The 27,930-nt window shown below is 45.2% G+C and overlaps 1 long non-coding RNA gene across 2 annotated transcripts; it reads right to left on the minus strand.

The window, feature by feature from the left end:
• Positions 1-24,712: 24,712 nt before the first annotated feature.
• Positions 24,713-27,248, minus strand: LOC112443466 (uncharacterized). 2 transcript variants are annotated; one of them, XR_009492317.1, is made up of 4 exons: positions 27,190-27,248; positions 26,491-26,602; positions 25,335-25,467; positions 24,713-24,841 (listed from the first exon to the last, which is right to left on the minus strand). It is a non-coding gene; the product is annotated as an uncharacterized lncRNA (long non-coding RNA). The 2 variants fall into 2 exon arrangements; XR_003031846.2 differs by lacking the exon at positions 24,713-24,841 and having other exon boundaries at positions 24,871-25,467.
• Positions 27,249-27,930: the final 682 nt, after the last annotated feature.

Below are 27,930 nucleotides of genomic sequence, written 5' to 3' on the forward strand. Positions count from 1 at the left end.
TCCTAGGACTTGAGACTTTTTTTAACAGTTGAAAATTTCTATGAAGGGGTATTCAAGAGCTAGATTTAGCCTCAGGCTAACTGTTTGCTGTGTTGCCGGCAGGGAGGATCAGCTCCTAGAGTCCTAGACTGAGGTCCCTGGGCTCTGCACCGCATTGCCCTGAGCCCTGTGGGAGTTACAACTTTGGCAAAGCTCTTGAGTGCTGTGAACTTGTCTGCTTCTCTATTTTGTCCTGAAAAGCATTCCTGCTCCTGGTAAGACAGGGTTTGTCAGTACAGAGAGGACAGCAGAGTCTCAAGTGGCAAGTCGAGAAGAGGCAATTGATAAAATCAGGACAGTTCACTCTGATGTTTAACCCCGTGGGTGTTTGCTCCTGGCAAGAAAAGTAGTGGAAGCCTTCTCCTTTCTGCCTTGTGCCCGCCAGGAGAACTCTGATTTCAAGCACAGAAGCAGAAACCTGCCCATATTAGGCAGGATGTCACTGTGATCATTGTGGGCTTTCTGATGAAGATTGAAATCACAAAGACCACATTTGGTCTTGGCTCTTGTCTTTCACTAGCTAACTAACCTTAGAGAAGATCCTACTTTTTAAACATTTTTTAAAAAAATATATATTTATTTTTTTATTTTGGCTGCATTGGGTCTTAAGTTGTGACATGTGGAATCGAGTTCCCTTACCAGGGATGGGCCTGCAACCTCTGGCATTGGGAACATGTAGTCTTAGCTACTGGAGCACCAGGGAAGCTCTCAATCCTACCCTTTTTAAATCTGTTTCTTCATCTTTAAAATAGGGTAATAATAGTGACCGCACTTATGGTTACTGTATGGGTTAAGTGAGATAAAACATGTAAAGTTCTTGATTCAGTGCTTCATAGCTACTGATTGCTCAGCTGTTATTATTAGTAATAATCGTGATGATTATTATTGCTGTTGTGGTCCATGGATCTGAAGAGGAGAAGGAGTTGGGGCCAAGTTCATCTAGAGTTTTCAGTTTCCCAAAGGGTTGTGGGACTCAAAATGATGCAGACATGCTGTTCTACAATCACACCAGTTTCTGACTTTGTGGATCTTGAGGTATTCCCCAGTCTTTTCCTGGTGGGCAGGACTTTGGAAAGAAACATCCATTATCCTGTCTTGTCAACACACTGTGCATCTCTCATCAGGAAAGCCAAGGAGGACCAGGAGGGATGATCCCAGCTCCTAGCCCAGGTCCCAGGGGTACACGCAAGACAATAATAGAGCAAGTGGGTTGCCCGGCTTTTACACATTACACTTGTGGTTTCTTAGAAGAAGTAGGTGGCAAATTTTAAGGCTTAAAGAAATAATTGAGATGAAAAGTTGTACCTTTTAGGACTCTTTGATTGCAAGCAACAGAAACTGACTTTCATTTGAGCAAAAAGGTATTTTATGGTAAGATTGCAAGATAATCATGGGATCAAAGAAAAAGTGATAAAACTGATTTTGGGGAAATCCTGAAGCCAGGGACTCTCAGAAGCGCCGAGTAATAGAGAATGATGAATGGTCTCCTGAGGGCACAGACATAAGAAGAGTGAATTCCAACTTTTTTTTTTTTTTTTTCCTTTCTGTCACTCTGATGAGCAGAATCCATGGAAAGTTGTCTAACAGGCCTTCCTCAGGTCAGATATCAGCTTCTCGGGGACAGTGGGTATCCATATAAGAGGTTCTGGCAAATTGTGTTCTTTGGAAGGGGTAGAGTTCATGGGGTAAAAATCAAGGTACTGTTACCTGACCCAGAGGAATGGACATGAGGGGAAAGACAACCTGTGTAACTTCTCTTTGGGCAGAGAGTTGGGGAGAGGAAAAGGGTTAAGAAGAGAAGGTCAAAAAAAAAAAAAAAAAGAGAGAAATAGAGGGAAAGAGAAAAAGAGAGCCAGACAGTGAACTTATCCAAGAACCTGGAATTGTTTTTTGCACTGATTTCCTAAACTCCAATACTTCGGCCAACTGATGCAAAGAACTGACTCATTTTAAAAGACCCTGATGCTGGGAAAGATTGAGGGCGGGAGGAGAAGGGGGTGACAGAAGATGAGATGGTTGGATGGCATCACCCACTCAACGGACATGAATTGGAGCAAACTCTGGAAGATAGTGAAGGACAGGGAAGCCTGGCGGGCTGCAGTCTGTGGGGTCACAAAGAGTTGGACACGACTTAGTGACTGAACAAGAACAATTTGAAAAGAAAATACAGAGAAAATGTTGCAATCTGTAGCTTACATACAGGAAGAGGGGGGCAGAGGACTTGCCCCTTATTCTGATTTGCCATGTGAGACCCCCAGAATTAGGAGACTGGATCGCAGTGGGTGGCCTCCCACGTGTTTCCAGGTGGAAATTTGGGGCCCGTAACAAGTGACTTGCGCAAACACAGAGCTGGAACTTGAAGACCCTTTAGTCTAAGACACGGCATCTGCTTCTGAAATTCAGAATTCTTAGTTTTCCCCACTAATAAAATGAAATTAATGATGCATTTCCCATCTGCTGAGCAGATAATCTGAGGATGAATGTGATGCAGCCCAGATGTTTTAAAACATAGACCTGCCATGAACTCTCATCTCTACTATCGTGTTTTCGTCTGCCCTCAAGTGAAAGCAGGTTGGTTTCCTGCTCAAATCCCTGCAGCTTTCTCTTTGACTTAGAATCTATGTGTCCCGGTCTCTCTGTCCTCACATCGGGACCTTAGTTCCTGCAGGAGGAGGCACCCCAGACTGTGTGTGTCTCACTGTTGTGGCAGATGTGGGGGAAAGCTGTTCACTCCTGGGCGCACTCACTGTTCCAGCACCAGGCCTGGCACACAGTGGGTACCCAGTGAATAGCCATCTGTGACTCCTGACTGGGCGTGTCCATTCAGCACAGCAAGCCCTTCCTTAGACGCTGGGATTGCAAAACTGAAAGAGAGAAACCCATAGCTGCACGAAGGCCACACACCTGTCCCCAGCCCCTGATGCTCCGAGGAGCTGAGCGCCAGCAGAAAGCCGAGAACAGGAGCCTCCGTGACAGGCTGTGTGGAGCGGAGTCTCGGGGGAGAAGGAGTGCAGGAAATGTAGGAATGGTGTCCACTGTCAGGAGGGCTGAGAAAGGTTCAGAAACTCTGCACAGGATCTGTGGAGGCATAGCTAGAGGTGTGTTTCTCGTGGAGGCCCATGATGGCAGCAGAACGTTGGGATGCCCTCTGGTTAAGAGTGAGTTGAGAGTGCATGCTTGACCCTGTCTCCTTCCTCGAGGTGGGAATTTAATGGATCCATACATTAGAAGGAATTGAGGAGACAGAATTAACTCCAGTTTATTGCTTGACAAGGGCTTCCCTGGTGGCTCAGACAATAAAGAATCTGCTTGCAGTGTGGGAGGCCTGGATTTGATCCCCGGGTTGGGAAGAATCCACCTGGAGAAGGGAACAGCTACACACTCCAGTATTCTGGCCTGGAGAATTCCATGGACTGTATAGTCCATGGGGTCACAAAAAGTTGGACATGACTAAGCAGCTTTCACTAAGGAGAGGACATTGCATCATTGCCTGAATAGAAGACATAAGCACAAGAGCTATTAATAATAAATGGAACTTATTTCAGAACAGAGTAGCCTTTCTTGGGAAGGAATACATAGAGGCTTCCCCCAGCACAGTCCCCAGCCCACCAGCCTTGGCTGTCGGGTCCGTGCCCTCCTGCCCCGCCCCCTGGCCTTACTGTCGGGTCCGTGCCCTCCTGCCCCGCCCCCTGGCCTTACTGTGGGGTCCGTGCCCTCCTGCCCCGCCCCTTGGCCTTATTGTGGGGTCCGTGCCCTCCTGCCCTGCCCCCTGGCCTTACTGTCGGGTCCGTGCCCTCCTGCCCCGCCCCCTGGCCTTACGGTCTGCACGCTTTGTGGCCCTCTGTGCCCTGGTGCTCGGGGTCTGGGCACTGCTGGCATGCACGGGTGGTGGCCTGTGCTCGCGGAGGAGGTACTTTTACTGAGATACCCTTCCTTTTCTCCCGGTGCAGTTTTGGTTCAGTTAAATCGGTGGGAAGGGGGTCCGTCTTCTTAGAGTAGGACATTGTCTTATGCGTTTTTAAAGGTTTCTTGAGCCGAGGTAGAAACATTCCTGAGGGCATGGTTGGTGCAGCCACTCTACCAGCTCCTTTTTCACAAGTGAGGTCCTTCCACACATCATTAAGATAGCATGTTGCCCTATCTGACCAAGTAGCTGGATGGAAGGAGACTGTGAGACACCAACCAGTGAGTGACCTGTTTTCTTGGTTTGCTGTCCCAGTAACTGAAGGCCCAGGTCATGTCCCTTCACCAAAACTGGTGGCAGGTCAGTCCACCCGTCCTTCCCAGGCTCCCATCTCACCCTTTCCCCAGGCTTGTATTCTCCCGCCCCAGGTCAGATGCCCTATATTTCATAATCCACTTTTTTTCCTAAAGAAATATTTATTTTTGTATTATTTTTCTGAAAGCGATCAACTGGTGTTTTAAACATGGATCTACTTTTGGGTCCCCTGGGTCTGCATTGCTGTGTGTAGGTTTTGCTAGTTGCCATGAGTCAGGGCTGTTCCCTGGTTGTGGTGTGCAGGCTTCTCATTGCGGCGGCTCCTCTTGCTGTGGAACGCAGGCTCTTGAGCACGTGGCCTTCAGTACTTGTAGCTCATGGGCTCAGTAGCTGTGGTGCATGAGCTCAGTTGCCACACAACACGTGGAATCTTCCTGGCCCAGGGATCAGACCCATGTCCCTTGCATTGGCAGGCAGATTCTTAACCACTGGACCACCAGAGAAGTCCTGGCTTAATTTATAGACAGTAAAATTCACCCTTTTAAAGTGCACAGCTCAATGAGTTTTGACAAACGTTACATCCGTGAGGGGCTTCCCAGGTGGCACTGGTGGTAAAGAACCCACCTGTCAATGCGAGAGACTCGAGAGACTTGGGTTTGATCCCGGGGTCGGGAAGACCCCTTGGGGTAGGAAATGGCAACCCACTCTAGTATTCTTGCCTAGAAAATTTCATAGTCAGAGGAGTCTGGCAGGCTATAGTCCATGGGGTCACAACGAGTCAGACACGACTGAGCAACTGAGTGCGTATGCGTGCATACACACACACGCACACACACACACACACACACACCCCTATGAAGCCACCTCCCCAAATGGGATGTGGAAGGTTTTTGTTGCCCTCAAAGGGTTCCTGTGTGTCTCTCAACAGATAATTCCTTCACCCCATAACATTATGAAAATTATGACATTTTCTATAATTTCATGTGAAGTCAAAGAGTATGTAGTGTTTTCATCAGGCTTCTTTTGCTTCACAAAACGTATTTGATCGTCACTCACCTTGATGTGTATCAGCGGTTGCTTTTGCTTACCGGGTCTTATTTTGTTGTATAGATGTATATTGTTTATCCATTCACTTGTTGATGGATATTTGGGTTCTTTACAGAATTTTGGCCTTTATGAATAAAGCTCCTATAATTTTTTTTATGGGCCATTGATTTTCATTTCTCTTGCATGTATTCCCAGGAGTGAGACTGCCGAGTCGTGCGTTAAGGGTGTTTATAGGAAGCTGCCAGTCTCTTTTCATGAGCAGCTGTTCAAAATGTGCTGAGACGGTGTGTTGCCACCATCCGGTTGGGATGAGTGAGAATTCCAGTTGCTTCACATAACTGCCAACACTTGCCTTTGTCAGTATCTTTAATCTTTGTCCTTCCAGTAGGTGTGTGATCTCACTGTGGCCTCAGTGGGTATTCCCCTATTAACTGATGATGTTGAACAGCTACTGAGCCGACTTGTCATCTGTAGGTTTCTTCGGGGAAAAGTTTGTTCCAACCTTTGGCCTGTTTTTTTAAAAAATAGGTTGTTTGTATTCTTAATTATTGATAACAATCTATTGTTTTCACATAGGTTTAGGCTTCAGAAACCCTGGTAGAAGTCTGAGGAACTTACAAAGCAAGGGACATTTTTGAGTTTCTTGAGGGTTATTGGTGAGCTAACGTTTACTGGGCATTTATCCAGTGCCAGTCACGGAGGAGGGTGGGCTCACATCGGGTCATCTCATTCCAGACGCCATAGCAATCCTGTGAAATAACTGTTATTAGCCCTGAGGTCACACAGCTAGGACATGGCAGAGGAAGACCTTAAATGTAAGTCTACTGACTCAGTCGTTCCACCTCACCAGGCGCGACTCCAGGCTTTCTCCGCAGTTTCCCGCTAGTTTGCTAGCCCTGTCTGCCTGCACTGCTCTAGATGCTGTAAAAGCAGCCCTCGGGTGAAATGGCAGTCACCACTGACATGCAAATCAGGACGTTGAGTTGAGGGCAAAAGAGCTCCAGGTCCTGAAAAAGTCCTTTCACGTCTGCATCTCCATTGCTTGCCATGGATGGCAGAAATGAAGCCAATATTGTAAAGCAGTTATCCTTCAATTAAAAATAAAAAAATTTTTTAAAACAGTAAAAAAAAAAGAAAAAAGTCCAAAAAATAAATAAATTTTTAAAAATAGTAAAAAAAGAAAAGAAAAAAAGTCCTATCCACTTCATAAGGTGGAAGAATGAGAGTTCTCCAGAGATGTGGAAAGTTTGGGATATCCTCTACCTGTCAAGACCCAAGGATGCCTGTCTCTGTCAGCTGTACGCACCCAGGGGGCCAGGGTAGGGCTAATCCCTGGGATATCAGAGCTTATTGCAAACTCCAGTTTTGTTTCTTGGGCAAACCCTGCGAAGGCCCTAGTTCGGATTCTCTTATCAGTAAAGATGATGGAGAAGCCCCCTTACCACACAGCTGAGTGTTGTGAGGATTGAATCAACCAGAACAGAACAATTTGCTCCATTCCAGGAAACCCCGGGTTCCAACTGAACTGGGATGGTTGGTCACCCCGATTACACACACCTTGTAGAGTATGCGGGTCCTTACAGGCTCTTGGAGATGTCACTGTTGAAAGGGCTTTTGGGCATCCTCTCCGTGACTATGAAAATGACTCATGGCATTTTGCAAGTAAGGAGGCCTGTGAAGGATTCCAGGTTCTCCACATGGGCTGAAACAATAGTTCAAAGCGAGGCTGTGGGTTTGAATTGGATGAACAGCATCACCTTTCTGAGTAAGTGGCTTTAGGACTTTGCAGGGAAGCTCCCCAAGGCCTCCAACCAGGAAGTCAGTGTGCTTTGGAAAGTGAGCCCAGAGGTCTTCCTGGCTGGAGGACTGAAGGCTTTTTCAAGGTTTACCTTCTCCAGCAGGAAAAAAAAATCACCCCAACAAATGATTTCTAAAAAAACTGCGTGGCTGCAAGGGTTTGTGTTGCAAAGCATCCGACATGGTTTCCCCGACGTGGTGTTTCCCCAAAGGGCCTCAGTAGGAAGGCGCTGCCCTGCTTCGGGAGACCTGGGACTTGGCTGGTGTGGCCCCGGGCCTTGCCTCCGCCCTTCTAAGTGAGCTCTCAAACACTCACGTTTCCTTTGCGCCTCAGGGTCCCCAGCTGTGAGGGGGGGATAAGAGTTTTACTTTTCTAAGAACTGTCTGAACTAGAAACTCCAATTTGATAGTACTGGGGCAAAACCTTCTGTAAACTCTTACACAAGTCTGAGGGTGAGTGTGTATGTGTGTGTCTCTGGTTTTGTGGGACAAACGAGTTTCCCCCGTGATTTTCTGGGACCCTATTTAAAGAACTGAGCAAAAAGGTATCCCGTTAGAGTCATAGGTGCTGGGAGTCGGGGTCCTGGGGAGTATGTGGTCTTCCTCGGGGGGCACCTCAGGTGGCACCGGATGCTCAGGTGACGGGGGTCCTTGGGGCTGGGTTCAGGCTGCAATGTTCCTCTGGGACTTCACCGACTGACCCAGACAGTTGTCTCCACTCTGCTTATTCTCTGGATGACAGTAGAGCTGACCTGTGGCCAAGACGCTTCCTGTGGCCGCCTGTCCCCCCACCGTCACTTGATTCCTACTCATCCTGCAAAATTCAGTTCAAGGATGTGCTCCCTTATTACTACCTTCCCTGTTGACTCCATCAGTCAGGTCCCTGCTGATAGGGTACGGACATTCCTTAGGAAAATTTAAAAAAATATTTATGAAAGTATAGTCGATTTACAGTGTTGTGTTCATTCATTATGTACAGCAGAGTGACTCAGTTATACCTGCTGTGCTTAGTTGCTCAGTTGTATCCAACTCTTTGTGACCCCATGGACTGTAGCCTGCCAGGCTCCTCTGTCCATGGGATTCTCCAGGCAAGAATACTGGAGTGGGCTGCCATTCCCTTCTCCAGGGGATCTTTCCAACCCAGGGATTGAACCCAAGTCTTCTGCATTGCAGGTGGATTCTTTACTGTCTGAGCCACCAGGTAAGCCCCAGTTATACACATATATATATTTTTTTCATAGTCTTCATATTTTTATTATGGCTTATCACAGGATATAAACCGTGGTTGGTATGCTATATAGCGTAGGGATATAGTTCCCTGTGCTGTACAGTAGGATCTTGTTGTGTATTCACTTTATATATAATAGTTTACATCTGCTAATCCCAAACTCCAGTCCTGTTCTCCCCTCCCCGCCCCCGTCTCCTGGCAGTCACAGTCCGTTCTCTGTCTGTGAGTCTGTATCTGTTGTGTAGATAGGTTCGCTTGTGTTGTATTTCAAATTCCACATTTAAGTGATATGATACGGTTTTTGTCTTTGTCTGACTTCGCTTAGGATGATGATCTCTAGTTGTGTGCGTGTAGCTGCAAAGGGCGTTACTTCATTCCTTTTGCTGGCTGAGTATTATTCTGTTGTGTATGCTTCCCGCATCTTCTTTATCCGCTCATCTGTCAGGCATTTAGCTTGCTTCCATGTCTTGGCTGTTTTGAATAGTGCTGTGCACATAGGAGGGCATATATCTTTTCAAATCACAGTTTTGTCAGGATACATGCCCTGGAGTGGGATTGCTGGATCACATGGCAACTCTATGTTTAGTTTTTTGAGGAATTGCCATACTATTGGGTTGGCCAAAAAGTTCATTCAGGTTTTCCTGTAAATCTTATGACAATCCTGAATGATTTTTTTTTGCTAACCCAGTATTTTGAATGTGCCAGTCCATAGTGGCTATACCAGTCAACATTGCCACCAGTATGTAGGATGGGTCTCTTTACTCCACAACCATCTCCAGCTTTCATTATCTGTAGACTTTAAATGGTAGCCATTCTGAGTGGTGTGAGGTGGGACCTCATTGTGGTTTTGATTTGTATTTCTCATAATTAGCAATGTTGATCATACATTCTTAGTTGTATCATTAGCTATTTAACGTAAGCTATGAAGGCAGATGACGCCTGTCTTTTTCATAGCTATTTCTCCAACCCTAACATAGTACATTCCATAGTACACTTTCTGAATGATGTCAGCCTTGCCTTGGGAGCAGGCACTCAGTAATGGCTAGCTGTGGTGGCTGGCAAGATGGAGCTGGTGTGGTCCTTGTCCTGGGCTGACAGCTTTCCTCCAGAAGCCTCCTCACTGTCCCCACCAGACACTCAGTCCTCAACACAGCACCCTTACCCTTATTTTCTAGACCTGCATTATCCTATATGGCTGTCATTAGACTGCCTGTGGCTATTTCCACGTGAGTGTAACTAGAATAAAAAATTCAGTTCTTTATCTGTTTAGCACACTTCAGATGCTCAATGGCTACAGCATTGGGCAGTGGAGACAGAGGGCATTTCTGTCCTTGCAGGAAGATCTGCTGAACAGCAGTGTGGTAGAGGACGACTGTACCTCTTCTGCCCTGGCCTGTTTGACTGAAATCCCTCTGAAATGCTCTGAAAGCACTCTTTCAACGGGGATGCAGATTTTACATACAACTTCCTGGGGTTTGCTTTAAGTGCTTGGTGAATTGCTTGCAAATTGTTTCTGAACTACTTATATTATTGTGTATAGAGGCTGCTCAAAGCCAGATCTCATTCAAAACCTTTGACTCATGGTTTACAATTTTTACTCAGGTGTTCCAGTAAATCTTGGTATTTGTCCCCAGCCATTATAGCAAACCGTCTCTGGTAAAGTGGCTCCAAGAAATGGCTTTTTCTATTACCCAAGTTCAGAGCCATTATTAGTGGGCAGTTGAACCACACTAACACTTCCTTTTTGCCATTTACTGATGACTATTCTCACACTATGGGCTTATTGCGGTGGTACTTGTTAGAACACACAGGCAGGGAAACCCAGTGTCATTACAGAGCTCCTATGTTTGCAACAACCATTCAGGGAATAATCTCCAAATTATGTAATGGATTAAGAGTGCTCATCTTTGCTTCCCTTGTGGCTCAGCTGGTAAAGAATCTGCCTGCAATGCAGGAGACCTGGGTTTGATCCCTGGGTTGGGAAGATCCCCTGGAGAAGGAAAAGGCTACCCACTCCAGTATTCTGGCCTGGAGAGTTCCATGAACTGTATAGCTCATGGGGTCGCAAACAGTTGGACATAACTGGTGACTTTCACTTCACAAGAGTGCGGAGTTCCAAAGTTACACCCTTACGGTGTCCTGTTCTTCTTCTGTCTCACTCAGCAAAATTCCAAGTACATTTTGATTACCAGTGGCTTTAAGGATGGGTAAATAAGGAAAAGAGGACATGAATTTTGAAAATCGGATGAAGGCTACCTTTTTAGCTGCTTTTGTATTGCTGTTTCTTTTTTCATTCTAGAGTGAGAAAAGGGGTCTTTTTGAGGTTGGAGGACGGACTGGGGAATTGTTTCTAAAGACTCAAACACGGGGCTGCACATCCAAGGAGTATCAGCAGTAAGTGAGTTGGGAAGAGGCCTCAGAGAGGACTTGGTGCTTCTGCTCCTTGTGAGCCAGGATGACAATTTGAATGAGCCCTGGAAGTGATTTAGAGCTCTTCTTATTTACACATGCAGTTCGCTGGGAGGTCCCCGGGCTCCACAGTCAGGAGGTGGCAGAGCCTAGAAACAGGGTGAGGATGTGAGTGCTCCCCTCTGTCCAAGGGCCAGTGTGCGAGGGTATAGCTGAGAACAGAAGTGCAGGAAGAAAAAGGCACAGGTCTGTCAGTAATAGCAGCACCTTTTCAGTATTTTTAGGTATTATTTAAGCAAGTAGTAAAATCACAGAGGTATAGGAGGATTGATACATTTGCCAAAAGTTGGGAGTCGTAGCCAAGGCAACGACAATCGCTTGTTAGCTGTTACCTTCTTCCTCCTGTTTGCACTGAGGATGGGAGACCAGCTGAATCCGGAGGCCTGAGTATTGGGAGGCTCACGTCTTACCCCCAGGATGCTGAGGGTGCAAAGATGGGATCGTGGTGGCAGTGATGTCAACAGCTTCAAACCCCTTGGAACCTAACAAGGTGCACAAACGGTAAAATCAAGTCACGACTGGATTTTCGGTCCCTGGAGCCTCCTTGCTATAAGCACAGAGCCTTCTCACACACACCACTCATAGTGTGTAGAGTTACCTGTGCGTTGCTCTAACAAAGGCCCTCAGCTGGGAGTCACAGCCTAAATGCTGGGCAGGCACCTGTCCATTTTTTCTCCTATTTAAATTTTCAGACAATTTTGGAATTCCAAGAAACCCCCTCATTCGTGGCACGGGCCTTGGATTCTACAGGATGTGGTCTCTGCATCAGTGTCAACATGTCAGATGTCACCTTGCTGGTGTGGATCCCTCTGGTGAGGAGGGTAGAGGGAAAGAGAAAGAGCTTCCAGAGGGGAAAACGATCCTGAGGACCCAGCATCTCACAGCTGCTGTGATGTTTGAAAATATCTAAGAGATTCTTATTTTGATGCATCAGTTTTCCTGTGGCCTGGATTGGAGATCTGCATCTCTACGGCGTCGAATATAGAGGCAACAGTGTAGTAGCCACACGGCTGCTCTGTTGTTTGTCGCGTTTTTCCCTTTTCATTTTCTCTTCAGCTGTGTAAGAGACACTGCAGATTCTCGACAGGGCTAACCTTCAGGGCCAGACTAAGTGTCTGTTCAGTGCCAAGTAGGTAAAACAGAGTCGAACAGAAATGATGTTTCAGCTGAGGGTCACAGCGCTCTCTAAAAGACAGCCTGGTTTTCTGCTGATGATTCATCAGAAAAATGAGCCTGGTAATTGAATTGGGGATTTAAAAGGATCATAAGGAAAACAGCCACATCCAACTGTTGGCGCTGTCATAAGAAATTCTGTTAATGTCAGTGTGCGAGGCACCCCTTCATTGCAGTGGGCTCTCCAGCTTATGCAGGCTGCTTAGTCTTTGGCCCTGATCAGTTAAAAGAGACTGTTCCTCACCGCTGCGGAGTCAGGGCAGGCTGGGAAGACCCCGAGCTGAAAGAGGGTCTCTGTAGATGCCTGTGGTGCCTTCTCCATGTTGATCAGACTTAGGAGGAAATCTGGGTGCTGCAGTGGAAGATGACAACCAGAGAAACTAAGTTGGAGGAGTTTTCTGAGCAAAGTATTCTCCTTTTTAGCACAGTTATGATGAAAACTGGGAAAAGATACGTAGCCGCTTTCTCTTAAAAGGGAATAGGTTTGCTGCTAACTGTATGGATAAGTTGGTTTGTATAGGTAAACCAAATAACCATCTTTGGGAAAGTTAAAGGTATAATCTTGGACTTTTCCTGGTGGTCCAGAGGTTAAGAGTCTGCCAGTGCAGGGGACATGGGTTCAATCCCTGGTCGGGGAAGATTCCACCTGCCACTGGGCAGCTAAGCTCACACGCACAGCTGCTGAAGCCCGTGCACCTAGAGCGCATGCTCCACAGCAGAAGCGCCCGCGGTGAGAAGCTCAGGCGCTACAGTCCCGGCTTGCCACAGCTGGAGGAGTCCGAGCCCAGCAAGGAAGACCCAGCGTGGCCATCAATCAATCAATCAATCAATTAAATAATAACAAAAATAAAGGTCTAACCTTCTCTTAAGGAATGATTCTCAAGCAGGGGCTATTCTGTCTTCCCTCTGCCCCCTGAAATATCAGCAATACCTGCAGATATTTGTGGTTCTCAGTCAGGGATGGGATGCTCCTGGCATCTTGTGGGTAAAAGCCATGGATCCTGCCACATTTCCTGTGATGTCCAGGCCTCCCACAGCTGTAAATCATCAGACCCCAAAGGTCAGCAGTGCCAAGGCTGGACGCCCTTGGCAGAGAATGTTCTAGATTTTTGGACTATGCCTTTGTATATACTTCATGAGGAGAATATTTTGAGGGGAAGGTTTAAACAGAGACTGTCTAAGACTTGTCCTTGTTACAGGGTTGTCAGGAACCCCAAATCTGCTAATTCATCCTTTTGTCAGATCTAATTCTAAGCAGCAAGTCTGCTGCAAAGGAGAAAGTTCTTTAAGCCAAAAATTCTAAGCACTGTCTTTGCTGTTAACAAACTGATACCCACTGTGACTCCCTCTGTTGCTTCGAAGGTGGATGATGGGAATTGTCCCCCCTAAAAACAATTTTCTTAGACTGTAACAAAGATTCTCTGTCTCACTGACAAAATATATATGCTTCCTGTTTCCAAACCAGTGAATTCAAATCCTGTAGCCGTTATACTTGTATTAAATTTTGCTACAAGCATTTTCCTATCTTGTACAATGTGGATTAATTCATGCTTATGACTTCAAATCAAGAAAAACATGGTATCCCAAATAGTTTACATGGTTTCTTTCTAGAAACACACCAGAAGGCTAAGAACAGTTAACCCTGTAAAATATTGGTGGCCAGCTAAGTAAGTCATGTTGGAAAAAAGACAGTGCTTAACCTTATTCAATGGATATGAAAAGTGTTAAAAACTTACAAGCAATCCAGATTCCATTTTTAATTTTGGGAGCGACTGAACTGAACTGAACTGAAGCACAAGTAAGGAAATTCTTGGTTAACAGGGAAGATTCTGCTGACTCCACTCAAAATCTTGAAAGGTTTGATGTATAACATTTGCTACATTGACTTTACTAGGCCAAAAAATGAACTCTCAGTCTGTGAGAGGTGTGGAGAAGGGCCCCCACCAGTTAATACATTCAGACCCCAGAGTGAGAGGTATGGGGTCATGCTTTATTTCCGAGGTTGGCAGACTTTTTCTGCAAAGGGCCAGATAGTAAACATCTTTGGCTGGTGAGCTATAGACTCTCTGCCTCAGCCACTCACTCACACTGTTGTAGTGTGGGAGCTGCTATAGACAACCTATAGATAAATGGATGTGGTTGTATTCCAATAAAATTTTGTTCAAAAGAAACAAAATGTGGCCTCAGACCCTAATGTGCCCACCTTTGTATAACTTACCCCAGGCAGCTTTATCATGGGCAAGTGCAGAGTTCTTGTGATTTTTTTTTTTTTTGGCAATGACGAGGATTATTTATGGAACAACAGGACCATCTTCAAAGACTCCAGGTGGGGGATCATTGCAGGATGCACTTAAGTGCTGGTGTGCAGACCATCACCAAGCTAACAGGGAGAGGGTACCCTACCTATACTATGTATTAAGACGTGATGCAGTGTTCATGAAAATGATATCATAGGGTCTGTTAGGTTCCTATGAGAATACCAAGTAACTCTTTAATATTTTCTAGATTTCAGGTTTGGTTGGTGAAGAATTTAGATTGGGAAAAAAAGAAATCAGCCATTTCAGAGGAGGATTGGTTCCCTGGAATCAGACCAGTGTTGTGTGGTGGCCTGCTGGTCAGAATGGTCCTCAGATAATCTGACCTCTGACCCCGGTAGCACCTGACGAGGTGTGGCATGGTCTTGTTCAGTAGGTTCTGGCCCTTCCTGTTGTAGCTTTCCCGTGTGGGGCTCTGTTACTAGGCCTGATGTGAGGTCAGAATGAGTGATGGTTCCTGCAAATGGAGAGAGAGAAATGATTAGGGATCATGCCAGCATGACCAGACTCTGTGACACTTCCAACCAGCCTGCCAGTCGTCCTCAGTCAAGAAAGATAAACCTACAGGAGTCTTGTGGGCAGGTTCTCAGTTGGGACGGGAGAAGGGCCACATGCCGTGAGGAGCTCAAGAATGAAGGTGACTTGAGCGCATCTCACGGGACGTGTGAGGCTCTAAAGACAGTCTCAGATTCCCTGAATGAAGTTTCTGCTGTGATCAGTTAGCCATGTTTTCTTCAGTTCCAAAAACCAACACACATGCACACACACATTCACACATACACACACACAGAAAGAAACTTTCACACATACACACACACAGAAAGAAACTTTCACATTTGCCTTTCATACGAACAAGGGTCATATGAAAGAGTTTACGAGTAAACCCTCTGCTGCCCTGATACAAAGAGCCTGATTTCATCATGGGACTAGGTTGAAGAAAACTCAGTGTAATACTTACATGATGTCTGGCATGGCCTACTCCTCTATTTCCAGGAAGCATTAAAAAGAATTAAAGACAGACAAAGTTTTTCAGCTGCAGTGGAGCCAGCTCTCTATTCATCTGTAAAAGAGGCTAGTGAGCTAGTACCTATTGCTGCATAAAAAAATCACTCGCAAACTTAACAAACAATACAGACCTCTTATTGCACACAATTTCCGCAGGTCAGGAAGGCAGGCAGCTCCTCTGGGTGGTTCTGCAAGTGTCCCTCATAAAGTTGCAGCTCACAGAGCTCACCTAGGACTGCAGGGAGAAATGCAGCCGCTGAGTCCATTTTCTCTGGAAGGGGTGGAGGTTGGAGCTGAGGGTGGATTTTGATAGAAAGATAAACAGCCCTACCAGAGGCCCCAGACTTCAGAACTTGGCTTGCTCCCATTTTATGAAATCATGCAGATGTGAAAGTTTGTGATACAAGTTGTTATTGCTTTACTTGATGAGTAAAATTTAAAGCAGTGTGAACCCAATCCCATAGTAAAAATTTTAGCAAGAATGACAATTTCAAGCTTGGGGGCTAAGTGCATTGTAAACCGTTCATACTGTTGGTAAATGGGACGGGCGTAGGAGGGTACCACTTTTGAAAACGAGAAACACCCACCATTCTTTCTCAGGATTATTCTAAAATATGTAAGGTCTTCAAGACACACTCGCCCCTCCCTAGGAAGCAGTCATTCCTGTTTATCCCAAGTGTCCATGGACTTCTTTCTCGTGGCACAGCCAGCAGTAGTACTCCAACTTGCATCCTAAGGCACCTCTTTTGTCCCCAGCGTGGACATGGTCACCCTTCAGTTGAGGTACTTCTCAGCCATTGTTGTTGTCATTTATTACTATTATACCACTTATCCAGCACTTACTGGGGCCAGGCATTGACCTGAATGTTTTGCTTCTCTGTTATCTCATTTAATTATCCTCACAAAATTTTATAAGGTATCACCTCATTTGCCCATTAAGCTAATTGAGTTTCAGAGCTAATACAGTTTGTGGTGGACCTGAGATTAAAATACATTCTAACCACTAGAAAGCCCTCCCCTTTCTTCCGAAGTATGGGGTCCATCAGATTTAGAGAAGTAGAATGAATATCTTTGGCTTTTGGTCTCATATTTCTAGGTTAAATTAAATCATGTGTTTCTTGATCCTTACATCATGCTATGGAGGTGTTTTTCTGCTGCTTTAAAAATCATTCTTAAACCCAGACATGGCCTCCTCACTTCTGGACACAGACATTTCCTGTCCTGTAATGCCTTTGCACTCACATAAACGCCCAGCCTTTCTCTGAACATGGGTCGCCTTTGAGAATGAATTCACAAATATCTCAAAGAATGGATCTCTGGACAGTAAGTGACCATTTTAGTTTTACAGAGGAGAGTCCAGTCTCCTGTAACAAAGAGAAGTAGGACTGATAATTCTTGTGAAGGCAGTTTAGAAGGAACGCATCCATTGCCAACTCTGTTCTACCCTCCAATACTGACTCCTCGGTAAACTGGTAAATGGTTTCAGCCGATATGGATTTTCTCATTTGCTGGGCTTACAAACCCACGTCAGTCTTCAACATGGCCCTCTTCTTGGTCTCGCCTCATTGAATCAGTCTTCAAAAGTGCCAGAAAGAACAAGCTTTTAAATCAGACCACACTGAGTTGGAATCCTGGCTCAGAAACTCCATAGCTGTGTGTGCTGGTTGAGAAGTTACTTACATTTTCAGTACAGGAGTCTCCAACTCTGTATATAGAAGTGGTGCTGCCTAAAGGTTAAATAAAGCGAACAGAAATACTCAGTGTAGTGTCAGGAGACTGGTAGATCCCCAGTAGTTATTGCTGCATTAATTTGCTCATAAAAATATCAGTTAGGGATACAGCAAGCATCAGACAATGTGAAAAATAGCTATAAAGCTAGAGTTGACTTTTCTCACCTTTTAAGTCTGAAGATTGGTGGCTGTATGTGTTGTTCAAGGACTCCAGGGGGTCAGGCTGTAGATTCTGTGACGCTCTAGGCTTTTCCCTCATGTTGGCAAGATAGCTTCTGAAGTCCAAGGTGTCACATTCATGTGCCAGGTGAGAGCAAGAGGAAGTGTCAGCTGTTTGCCATTATCAGGAAAACAGAAAAATTATGCAGACATTTCCCAGTGGTTTTGCCCTGGTGTCTCCTCAGCCAGGGTGTTTCATACAGCTATTCCTGGCTGTAAGAGATACCAGAGAAGTGACTACCTTGCTTTCCCCGCTGCAACAGAAGACGTGGGAAAGGACCCCGCATCGTCTCACTGGGGATGAGAGCAGCATGGGAGTGAAGGTGTGGGAAGCGTAAGACAGGGCGGCCCTGATGTTGTCACTGCACAGTGGGAAGAAGTAACTGCTCGGGGTGGGTCTGTGGCTGTGATCAGAGGAGACTCGGTGTCTGAGAAAGACGCTAAAGAGCAGACGAGAAGAGCGAAAGGACAGGGGGTTTCAGGCAGTAGAAATGGATGCAGGGAATGATGTTTGGGACTTGGTGGGTCCTGCGTGTGTTTATGGTGGGGCATGATGTCGTTGGTGGCAGTCAAGAGTGTTGAGACCGGAAAGATCCATTTTAAAGGGCCTCATGCTTGGGAGAAAGCCATTTGGACTTGATCTTGCAGGCGAGTGGGTACCAGGTGGCTCTGCTCAGGGAAGAGATAGCACGCTTAGGTGTTGACCTGGAGGGAAGATGCGTCTGCTGCAGGTCACGGATAATGGGGGGGTGGGGCTGAGGCCGGGAGGAGGTTAAGAGGAGACCAGAGACATTCAGGTAGTGAGCATGGCATCCTGTGTCCTGAGCTGCTTGAAGAGTAACAGGGAAGAGTTTAAAGTAAGCCTGATATGTTGGCTTGGGTGCTGGTGATGCCATTGCATAGAGAAGGAATCCCTGGAAGGAGCAGGCTGGTGGGGAGGGAGTGACGGCTGTGGTTTTAGATACGCAGAACTGCGTGGGTCAGGACGACTTCTGGAGGTTGGGTCTCAGTCCGCAGGTCACAAGAGAGTGTGGTGAAGATGCAGGTACAGCGCAATAGCTGAGATCAGCCCAGGGCCACGGAGGGAGGTGTGGAGCCAGAATGCAGGGCTTAGACGGGGGGCAGCCGGCAGGGTGGGGTGTCCCCAGGAGCTTCAGACTGGGGGACCCACTGGTTCTCCCCCTTTTAACTTCTCATTTGCTCTTTCTCTAACGTGTCCCCCCTCTAGACCCCTAATTTATTTATTTGTTGGTTTTTATTTATTTTTGATGTGGACTGTTTTTAAAGTCTTCATTAAATTTGTCACAACATTACTTCTGTTCTTCTGTTTTGGTTTTCTGGCTGTGGGGCATGTGGGATCCTAGGTCCCTGACCAGGGATCAAACCCACATCCCCTGCACAGGAAAGCAGAGTCCTAACCACCGGACCTCCAGGGGAATCTCTAGACCCTGATTTATTCATCTGATGTTAATAGGTTTATCTAATTTATTTATCTGAACTGTTCCACTTTTCTACTTAGTTTTGTACAAAATAGCAAGTCATCTTCCCTATGAAAGTTTTTCAAATATAAAAGAACTACTAGATTTTTTCTGACTGCTGCTGCTGCTAAGTCACTTCAGTCATGTTCAACTCTGTGCGACCCCATAGATGGCAGCCCACCAGGCTCCCCCATCCCTGGGAGTCTCCAGGCAAGAACACTGGAGTGGGTTGCCATTTCCTTCTCCAATGCATGAAGGTGAAAAGTGAAAGTGAAGTCGCTCAGTCGTGTCCGACTCTTAGCGACCCCATGGACTGCAGCCCACCAGGCTCCTCCATCCATGGGATTTTCCAAAAAGCAATATGCTCACTGTAAGAAAAATCAGAACATTCTCATAGGTAAGAACAAGAAGAGCAAAACCCTCATAACCCTACCAACCCAGCAATCACGGCTCCCAGTGTCCTGGGGTGTATTTTTCTAGGCCAGTATTTTTAGACACACACACACAAACACATATACAGTGAAACAAACAGAATGCTCTGTGTGTGCAGTATTGCAGCTTACTCTCATAAGTAACACAATATAAAGCATTTCTGTGTTAATGCACACCCAACAGCAGTGCTTTTCATGGATGACTGTTCTTCTCAATGTCCATATAAGTGTAAGCAGCTATTTACTTAATGTTGGACGTTGGGTTGCTTCTAATTTCCCCCTATTATAAACAGGGCTGTGGTGAACTCACTTGTAGATAAATGTTAGTAGGAAATGTTAGTAGGTGAAGAATCCACCTGCCAATGCAAGAGATGTGTGTTCAATCCCTGGGTCAGGAAGATTCCCCCAGAAAGGAAATGGCAACCTGCTTCAGTTCTTGCCTTGGAAATCCCATGGACAGAGGAGCCTGGCAGGCTACAGTCCTTAGGGTTGCAAAGAGTCGGACACGACTGAGTGCACGCATGGACACACACACACGCACAAATGTCAGCGTTAAGAAGTGTCTTTGGGATGAAGGTTAGAAAGGAATGATTTGTCTCCCTGCATCCTTTGCAGAGTTGTCCTTGGCTTCCCCACCCCACAGTGGCATCTCGGAGACCCAACTGTGGATGTCTCCTCCTACATGAAGGACCTCTTCACTCTCTTCTGTACTTTACTTTTTTTCCTGAGCCAGAGGATTTCTTTGGGAGCCTCCAAGTTGTTTGGAGTGTTGTGAAGGAAGAACCAGAAGCAGGGGTCAAACAGGACGGTGGCTTATCCCCAGGGACAAGCTGATGATACGTTCCCAGTAAGGGACCAGCTTATCACTGGAGGAGCATCCGTGTCTGAATCAACAAGGGAAGAGACAGGTGGAATTGCTGAGGTGGGAGGTTTCAGCTCCCTGCCCAAGATCATCTCCTGTTAGTGGAGGATGTTAAGCTTTGGCTGTGACCCAGCAGTCTTATCTGGAGACCTTCAGCATTTTTAGGTTCTCCTTTGGCAGGAGTGGTTAAGGGAGCTCGTGTTAGAATGAGAGGTTCCTCCCAGTGACCTCCAGGCTGTTGGTAAGTGTACGAATCCACTCTTCAACCCCAGAGTGGTCTACTACGAAAGTGTATTGTACGGTGTTCAGGTGATTACCATTTAAGGCCATTTTCTGTGTATATTTGTGCGAATCACTCCACAGAGTAGATTGAAATCTGAAGTTATTTTTCCACTTCAGTTCCTTTGTCCACGAATAGCGCTTTGGTGAGAAAAGACATCAGTGTTGTTGATTGTTGCTACTTTTGTTTTCTTAGAGCTGGGAGCTCTTTCTATCACTACAAATTCCACTTCTTTATGAAAAATCGGAGTGAGTCACATGTCGCCTGTGTATCCAGGCTTACTCCAAATGACACCATGGTCTACCTCCTGCAGAAATTGCTTCAATTGTAATCTATTTCCTCATTTCTTATATTTTGGACTTTCTTTAAATATATTTTCCTGTTTCCTCTTTCTTTGGGGCTAAATGCCTTAAGGAGAAAGTACAGGCAGACAGCTGAATAATTTTTCCCTCTAAATAAAAGATTACAGAAGATGCCCGAGGAGACGTGGACCCCGGCAAAACTAAAATGAATGCTTTAATTCAGTCTTCTGGGACTATTTTACATTTTGGGGAGTGGTTTGAGCCTCTTCTTTCTTCCCTTTAAGTATTTTGTCAGTGAGAACTAATTTAATTTTCTAAAGCTACCACGATGGCAGAATGTGATTAATGAATGAAGAATGTAGGGGTTTTGATTCAGGGGAATATGACTGTATCATGTTGGGTTTTTCAGCATGAAGCTTTTATTCAACTGTGGGAAAATATTTAAAAGGAAACCAAGTTTGCTTTTTTGGATTTCATGTGAAAAATATGAACGTATGGAGCTGCCCACTCCCCTCAGTGGTCCCTGGTGGTTTTGTACCCTTGACTGTCTTTCTCCAGCACTGGTATGTGAGCTTGTGGCCCTCTGTCCCTGACAGTTAGCAGTAGGCATCAAAGAGCTATACATCCTTCCTTCAAACTGTATTGGTTTCACCAGATAGAGAGCGTTGTGGGCAACACCTAGTCAGTAGGAATCAATGCAGACATGCACAGTGAAGAGAGAAAGCTCCTGGACCTGGGACTTCAGAGACGCATGAGTCTGGAACTAGTGCAGAGGCTCTGGGCAGCACTGGTCAGCCTGGGCTTTACCCTGATAGCAGAGGAGCTAGTCTGAGAGGCAAGGCTGCTGACTTTTGATGTACAACCTGCTGCTAATTTAGTGGACTTATTTGTTTAATATAAGCAAAATTTTCTCATATGTATGATATAATAGTAGGAAATACATGCTCCCAGATTAGACACATTCAAATAAGCATTTAGTATCAAGCATTATAAATGCTCTGAGTGTAATGAAGTGTCACTTAAAAAAAAATTGAAATACAGTTGATTTACGATGTTGTGTTATTTTCTGCTGTAGCTCAAAGTGACTCAGTTATATATGTGTACAGGCCTCTTTTAATATTCTTTTTCATTATGGTTTATCATTGGAAGTTGAATATATCTGTGCTGTACAGTAGGATCTTGTTATTTATTGATTCTATGTATAAAGGCTTATGTCTGTTAACCCCAACCTCCTTCTCCATGCATCCCCTAACTACCCCCTGCTTGGCGACCACCAGTGTTCTCTATGTCCCTGGTTCTGTTTCTGTTTCATAGGCTCAATTATGTCATAGATTTTTCAATTGAAGTATAATTGTTTTACAATGTTAGTTCTGCAGCCGTATGTATACATATATCCTCTCTCCCTTGTGTGTCATGTTTTAGACTCCACATATAAGTGGTATCATATGGTAATTGTATTTCTCTTTCTGACTTACTTCACTCAGTATGATGATCTCTAGGCCCATCCAATGTTGCTACAAATGGCCTTATTTCATTCTTTATTATGGCTGAGTACTATTCCATTGTATATGTACCACATCTTCTTTACCCATTCCTCTGTTGATGGACATTTAGGTTGCTTCCATGTCTTGGCTGTTGTGAATAGTGCTGCAGCGAACACTGGGGTGCATGAATTTTTTCAAATTATGGTTTTCTCCAGTCACATGCCTAAGAGTGGAATTGCAGGATCATATGGTAACTCTATTTGTAATTTTTTTTTCCATACTGTTCTCCAAAATGCCTGTACCAATTTACACTTCCACCAACAGTATTACAGGGTTCCCTTTTCACTACACTGTCTCCAGCATTTATTGTTTGTAGATTTCTTGATGATGGCCATTCTGACTGGTGTGAGGTGATATCATGTAGTTTTGATTTGAAGCTGCCCTAATTCTTAATAGCTTCCTTGCATCTGAAGGCATCAACTGTTAATCTCATTAATAACTTAGTAAAGGCAAAGGATTAGTAGGATCTCTCTTCTCCATCCCCACCCACACCAGCTAGAGTTAAAGGCTTTGTAACCACCAGTTTCTAACAGGAAAAGTTCCAGGCATGGCGTTGGAGGTAAGTATGACCCTATTAGTAGAAGTGTTAGTCTGATAAACAGAGACTCTAAACTCTCATATGACCTGCTGCTAATTTACTGAATAAATCTGTTTAAGACTTCTCCCTTCATTTTGTAATTTAAAAAATTAATAGGAGTAGATACTTCCAACAGTTCAGTCGCTCAGTCATGTCCGACTTTGTGATGCCCCATGGACTGCAGCACGCCAGACTTCCCTGTCCTTCACCAACTCCCAGAGCTTGCTCAAAACTCATGTCCATCAAGTCAGTGATGCCATCCAACCACCTCATCCCTTGTCATCCCCTTCTCCTCCTGCCCTCAAGCTTTTGCAGCATCAAGGTCTTCAATGATTCAGTTCTTTGCATCAGGTGGCCAAAGTATTGGAGCTTCAGCATGAGTCCTTCCAATGAATATTCAGGACTGATTTCCTTTAGGATGGACTAGTTGGATTTCCTTGCAGTCCAAGGGACTCTCAAGAGTCTTTCCAACACCACAGTTCAAAAGCATGAATAGTATGAAAAGGCAAAAAGATACTTCCAAACACAGACACATTTCAAATAAGCAGTCTGTACTAAGAGTTATAAAATTTCCCTTTTTCCTGTTCTGATAAGTAAGGAGCTTGGATGTCTTCTCTGCCATCTACATAATAAGAAAAAAGATGAACAAATGGAAAATCAACAACTCCTCTTAGATCCAGCAGAGAACCCAGGTCACAGGGCAAACTGCTGCCCCTCAAACAGGAGAGGCAAGCAGACACAGTATCATAACTTACCTGGAGCAGACGTCTCTGCAGGAACCAGTGCCAGAGCGGGAAAGCCTGCACCACAGCTCGGGTGAATCACTGGAGACTCAGTTCAGGCAAGCTTGAGGGCTGAGAGCTGCAGTGGCGCCTGGTCTTTGGGGATCCCTGCACTTGGGTTTTGCCTCCAGGAGCACCAGGTTCTCACAGTGAAGATGGGAGAGAAATCACCATGTGCTTCCAACATGGAGAGGGGTAAGGTGACCAGTCTGAAAATATGCCGGAGCGTTCTGTTCTTCTTAACAAGGCTTGCTTTCAAGGTAGACTAGCTCACCAGAGCCCAGTGGACTGGTGTTTTATCAGAACCTACCTTGAGGAAGGCCCCCTCCTGCCATCCTGTCTCACCTAAGACAGGTGAGGTGGGGACTGATAAGCATGTGCAAAGGTCACAGCCTGGGGCACAGGCTCAGGGGAGACGCAGTTGCTGGACGGGGACTGCTTCCCCTCCCCACACTCACGTCACTAAGGGCCTGCTTACTATGCTGGAGTGCCTTTTACCCGGTCCATCACGTCCACCTTGCAACACAAAATTACAAGGCATACTATAAGGCACTTGGCAGAGCCAGTTTGCAGAGACAGAGTGAGCATCAGAATTAGACTTAAATATGGTGGGGATGTTGGAATAGTCAGAGTGAGTGATCCTCTAAGGACTCTAATGGATAATGTAGACAACATGCAAGAACAAATGGGCAATATAAGCAGAAAGATGCAGATTCTAAGAAAGAATAAAAAAATGCTCTAAATCAAAACCACTGTGACAGAAATACAGAATGACTTTGATGGGCTTATTAGTGAAACTTGCTTAAGCACTTCTAGCTGCAGTGAGTGTATTCATATGTCACATTTGAAATTGTAAAACAAGCCTAAGCTTTATTGTTTCTATCTATGAAAAATTTTGCTTTTCACCTAAAAATTCCAGTCCTGGCTCTGCTGTTCTTTACTTTGACACGTTCAAAGAAGGGGAAAGAGAGTTTGTGGAGAAAGAGAAAGGAAAGAGAACAGTACACAGAGCCTCTGTGGACGTGGCACACCACTGGAAACTGATTCAGCAAGTTGTCACACAGACATTGGTGAAAATATTTTTGCCTTAATGAAGATGCATTCAGATTTTGGCGTGAAGGATGCTGACATTAGCTACAGAATTTGCATACCTAAAATTTGGGAGGTGTGACTATGAAAATGATAGGTAATTAAATGTTTCTAAACACTCACATGTTTTACTTATGATTTACAACACTTTTTTGGTCAGTATATTGTATGAGTACTTTATTTTTTCAGAGAAATCTTGCATTTCATGCATTCTTATTGCTTGATTTTAATTGTCAGTATCCATTAACTGTGGGCCTGGTTTACACAGAGATTGCAAATGAAAAAGGAGAAGCAGGGAAAAGAAATATATTAGAAGCATTTTATAATATGTCAGGATGTGCAAGGCACATCTTAAATATCCACTGTTTAATTTTATTATATTAAGATGCGTCATCAAAAACACACGCTTGTGTGACTTGCTACTGTTAATCATATATCTTGGGTGTCTTTCAAAGCTGTCACAAACAGATCACACTCCTTCTTTACCCATCTTATGGATGTGCAGTCTTGTTCAATCATTGCCCTGTGTATGCCTTCAACTGCATATTTGCTTTTGGGTAGAGTGCTTTGGTAAACACAATCCCACAATATATCATTGACAGTCACGCTAGTGTTTCTGTAGAGTAGATTATAAATACGCTATTACAAAAAATCAGGAATTATGGACATTTAATATGTTGATGGTGACTGTCACATTCCCTCCAAGAAGGCTATCCCAGCCTCCTTTGCTCTGCGGGAAATTTCTCACCATTTCTCACACATTTGCCATCTTGCAGTGTTACCAGCCATTTAAATTTTTGTCAATCCAGTAGGATTTAATTGGTGCCCAGAGGCTTCTGACTCAAAATGGTAGTCTGATGATATGCATCTCACTCTTCTCCCTTCCATTAAAATTAGAAAAAAAAAATTTTTTTTTAAAGATTTAAAGTACAAGGAGAACAATTGAAGGTACTGTTCACTCTGTTGGTGGGCAGAGCTTTTGCCGAGTGTGTGGAAGGTGGAAAACCGGGGGGATTGGCCTGATGAGGCAAGCTCAGGTAGAAACAGAAGTCCAGAGCATCTTCCAGCCTGGAGTCAACATCAGCACCAGGGTGGAGGGGCCATGGAACAACCACCAGAGCTGTTCACTGTGTAGACAGTGCTGCTGATGGCTCATCCCTTATGTATCCAAACGGCTTGTCGGAGCGGGCTTTGTCCCTGAGCTAAGGCAAAAGGACTTTCCTAAGAGAGCGATCCGTCCTGGGACACACCCCAGTGAGACTGCTGGAGTCTGTGAGTGAGGTGGGGTTGTGTGTGCAGGAATCCCCATCTCCACAACAGACATGATGAGGAAAACAGAAGACAGGGCTGTGCCCAGGAAGGAAATGTCTAGTCTGTCGCTGCAGTAGCTGTGCGGCTCTCTGTCTGTGGCATGCCCGTGCCTGGGTGTTTTTGGGGTGTGTGCCGATTGACACCCTCCATGCTTGACTGTCCTGTCTGGAACCTGCACTCAGCCTCTCCTCAAGGCTCAGGTGCTGGTAAAAAAAGTTTTACAGCTTTAAAGAAGATCCACACTGACTCTCCTAAACCATATGTGACTGAAAAATATCGCCTGCCACACCAGTAAACAAAGGATGTTGCAGCCGTAAAGCTGTCAGAGTACAGCTGCCCCCAGGGGACTCAGGATGGGAGTAAGATGCCTGCCAGCAAGTCATCAGCCACTGCAGCCAGCCCCAGGGGTGAACCCCGAGGACACTCAGGATGAGAAAGCACAGGATGCTGGTCTGCAGAGCTGAGGTTCATATCAAAGAAATTATTGCAGTGAGTCCAGCTTCTTGCATCTTCCCCCACATGGAGAAGCACTAAATTCCTTAACTTGAGATGTCTGGTTTTCTTTAATAGTAATCTTTTGATGTTCCAATTACCTGATCTTTGTTGCAAACACTCCTGTATATCCTGGCTCCTCCCTTACCTCTGTGGAGCTGCCTCTTAGAGTAATCTGAGATGCTGTGTCCTGGACTGAAGTCCTTAGAATGTCTGCCAAATAAAACATCATTCTCAACCTTTATGTTGTGCTTTTTTTTTCCAGTCGACATGTAATTCAAAAATAGGAACAAGTAAACAGGTATTTGGTGAAAATCGTCAGGAAAAGAACAAGAGCACAAAGATGAACAGAATGACTCATCTAAATGAAATAGAAATGATTCAAATAATGGAAAACCATTTACACCAGTGTTCCCAGAGTAAATAGCTTTCATCCAGAAAATGGGCAAGAGTTTCTGAAAATCAAAACATCGATTGCTGATATTACAGATATCATGGCTAGGTAAGGAGCTGAATGGGGATGAGATATTTTGAAGACAGAGCCCAGGAAACCCCCAACACTGACCAGTGAGGATGATAGGGTTGGGAGACTGGGAAAGAGCATTGAGGCAGGAAGCAGAGGTCTAGACGTCCAGCTTGATTCTAACATGAGCTCCAGAAAAAGAATAAAAGGAAGAGAGAACCTAGCTAAGAAACAATAGAGGGAAATTTTCTTCAGTAGAAGGAATACAAGTTCTTAGACGGGGAAAGGTTCCAGCAAGTGCCAAGCAGGAAGAGGGAAAAGGAAGCCCACTGCTCACTTGGTAGACTTGTGTTGTCTGCTCCGCTTTTTTCTCTTGGTAACTAAGAGCTCCTCTGCTGTGTTCTAGAACTGCCCAATTAGTGCTTCTTTAGGGAGCTGTGCAGAAAACGAGAGACTGGCTCCTGCCTTTCCTGAGGTTCCCAGCACTTACAGATCTGTTAATTGTGAAACCAGAAGTGGCTGTTGTGAAGGACCATGTCAGCCAGAGAAAACCCAACACACAGGAGACCACCTCTGCGAGATGGGAGGAAAAGACCCAAACTGATAATATTGTTTACAGCAGCCCTGTGGCCGTAGCTGATTTCACACTACCCCTTGGGCTTCCTACCCAGTACAGAAGAGTCTGACGAGGGTTTCTGTCTCAAAAGTCATGATAATACAGTTAATATATCCTTAAGGGAATTCCAATACTCTGGATAGAGAGAGGATCCCAGAAGCTTCTAGAGACGGGAGGAAGAGAATTGTTTACCCAGGCATCTGGATTAGAGTGATAGATAGCCTGCCTGTTTCCACAGAAGATAAGGAAGCAGTGTCTTCACTCTGCAGGCAAGGGTATTGACTGTGGATGGCAGTTCTCTGTTCTCGTCCTTCCGAGGGAAAGAATTCACTTGAGACATAGAGTGGCTTCAAGCACCGGGAGTTTTATTAAGCTAAGTGAAAAGTATACCCTCGAGAAAAGTAGGCGAGTGGGCTGTCTCAGAACCAGAAGCGGTCCCACAACTGGGGTAGGTTGGTTTCT

The sequence above is a fragment of the Bos taurus genome, chromosome 22, assembly GCF_002263795.3.
Source record: "Bos taurus isolate L1 Dominette 01449 registration number 42190680 breed Hereford chromosome 22, ARS-UCD2.0, whole genome shotgun sequence".
Classification (NCBI taxonomy): domain Eukaryota; kingdom Metazoa; phylum Chordata; class Mammalia; order Artiodactyla; family Bovidae; genus Bos; species Bos taurus.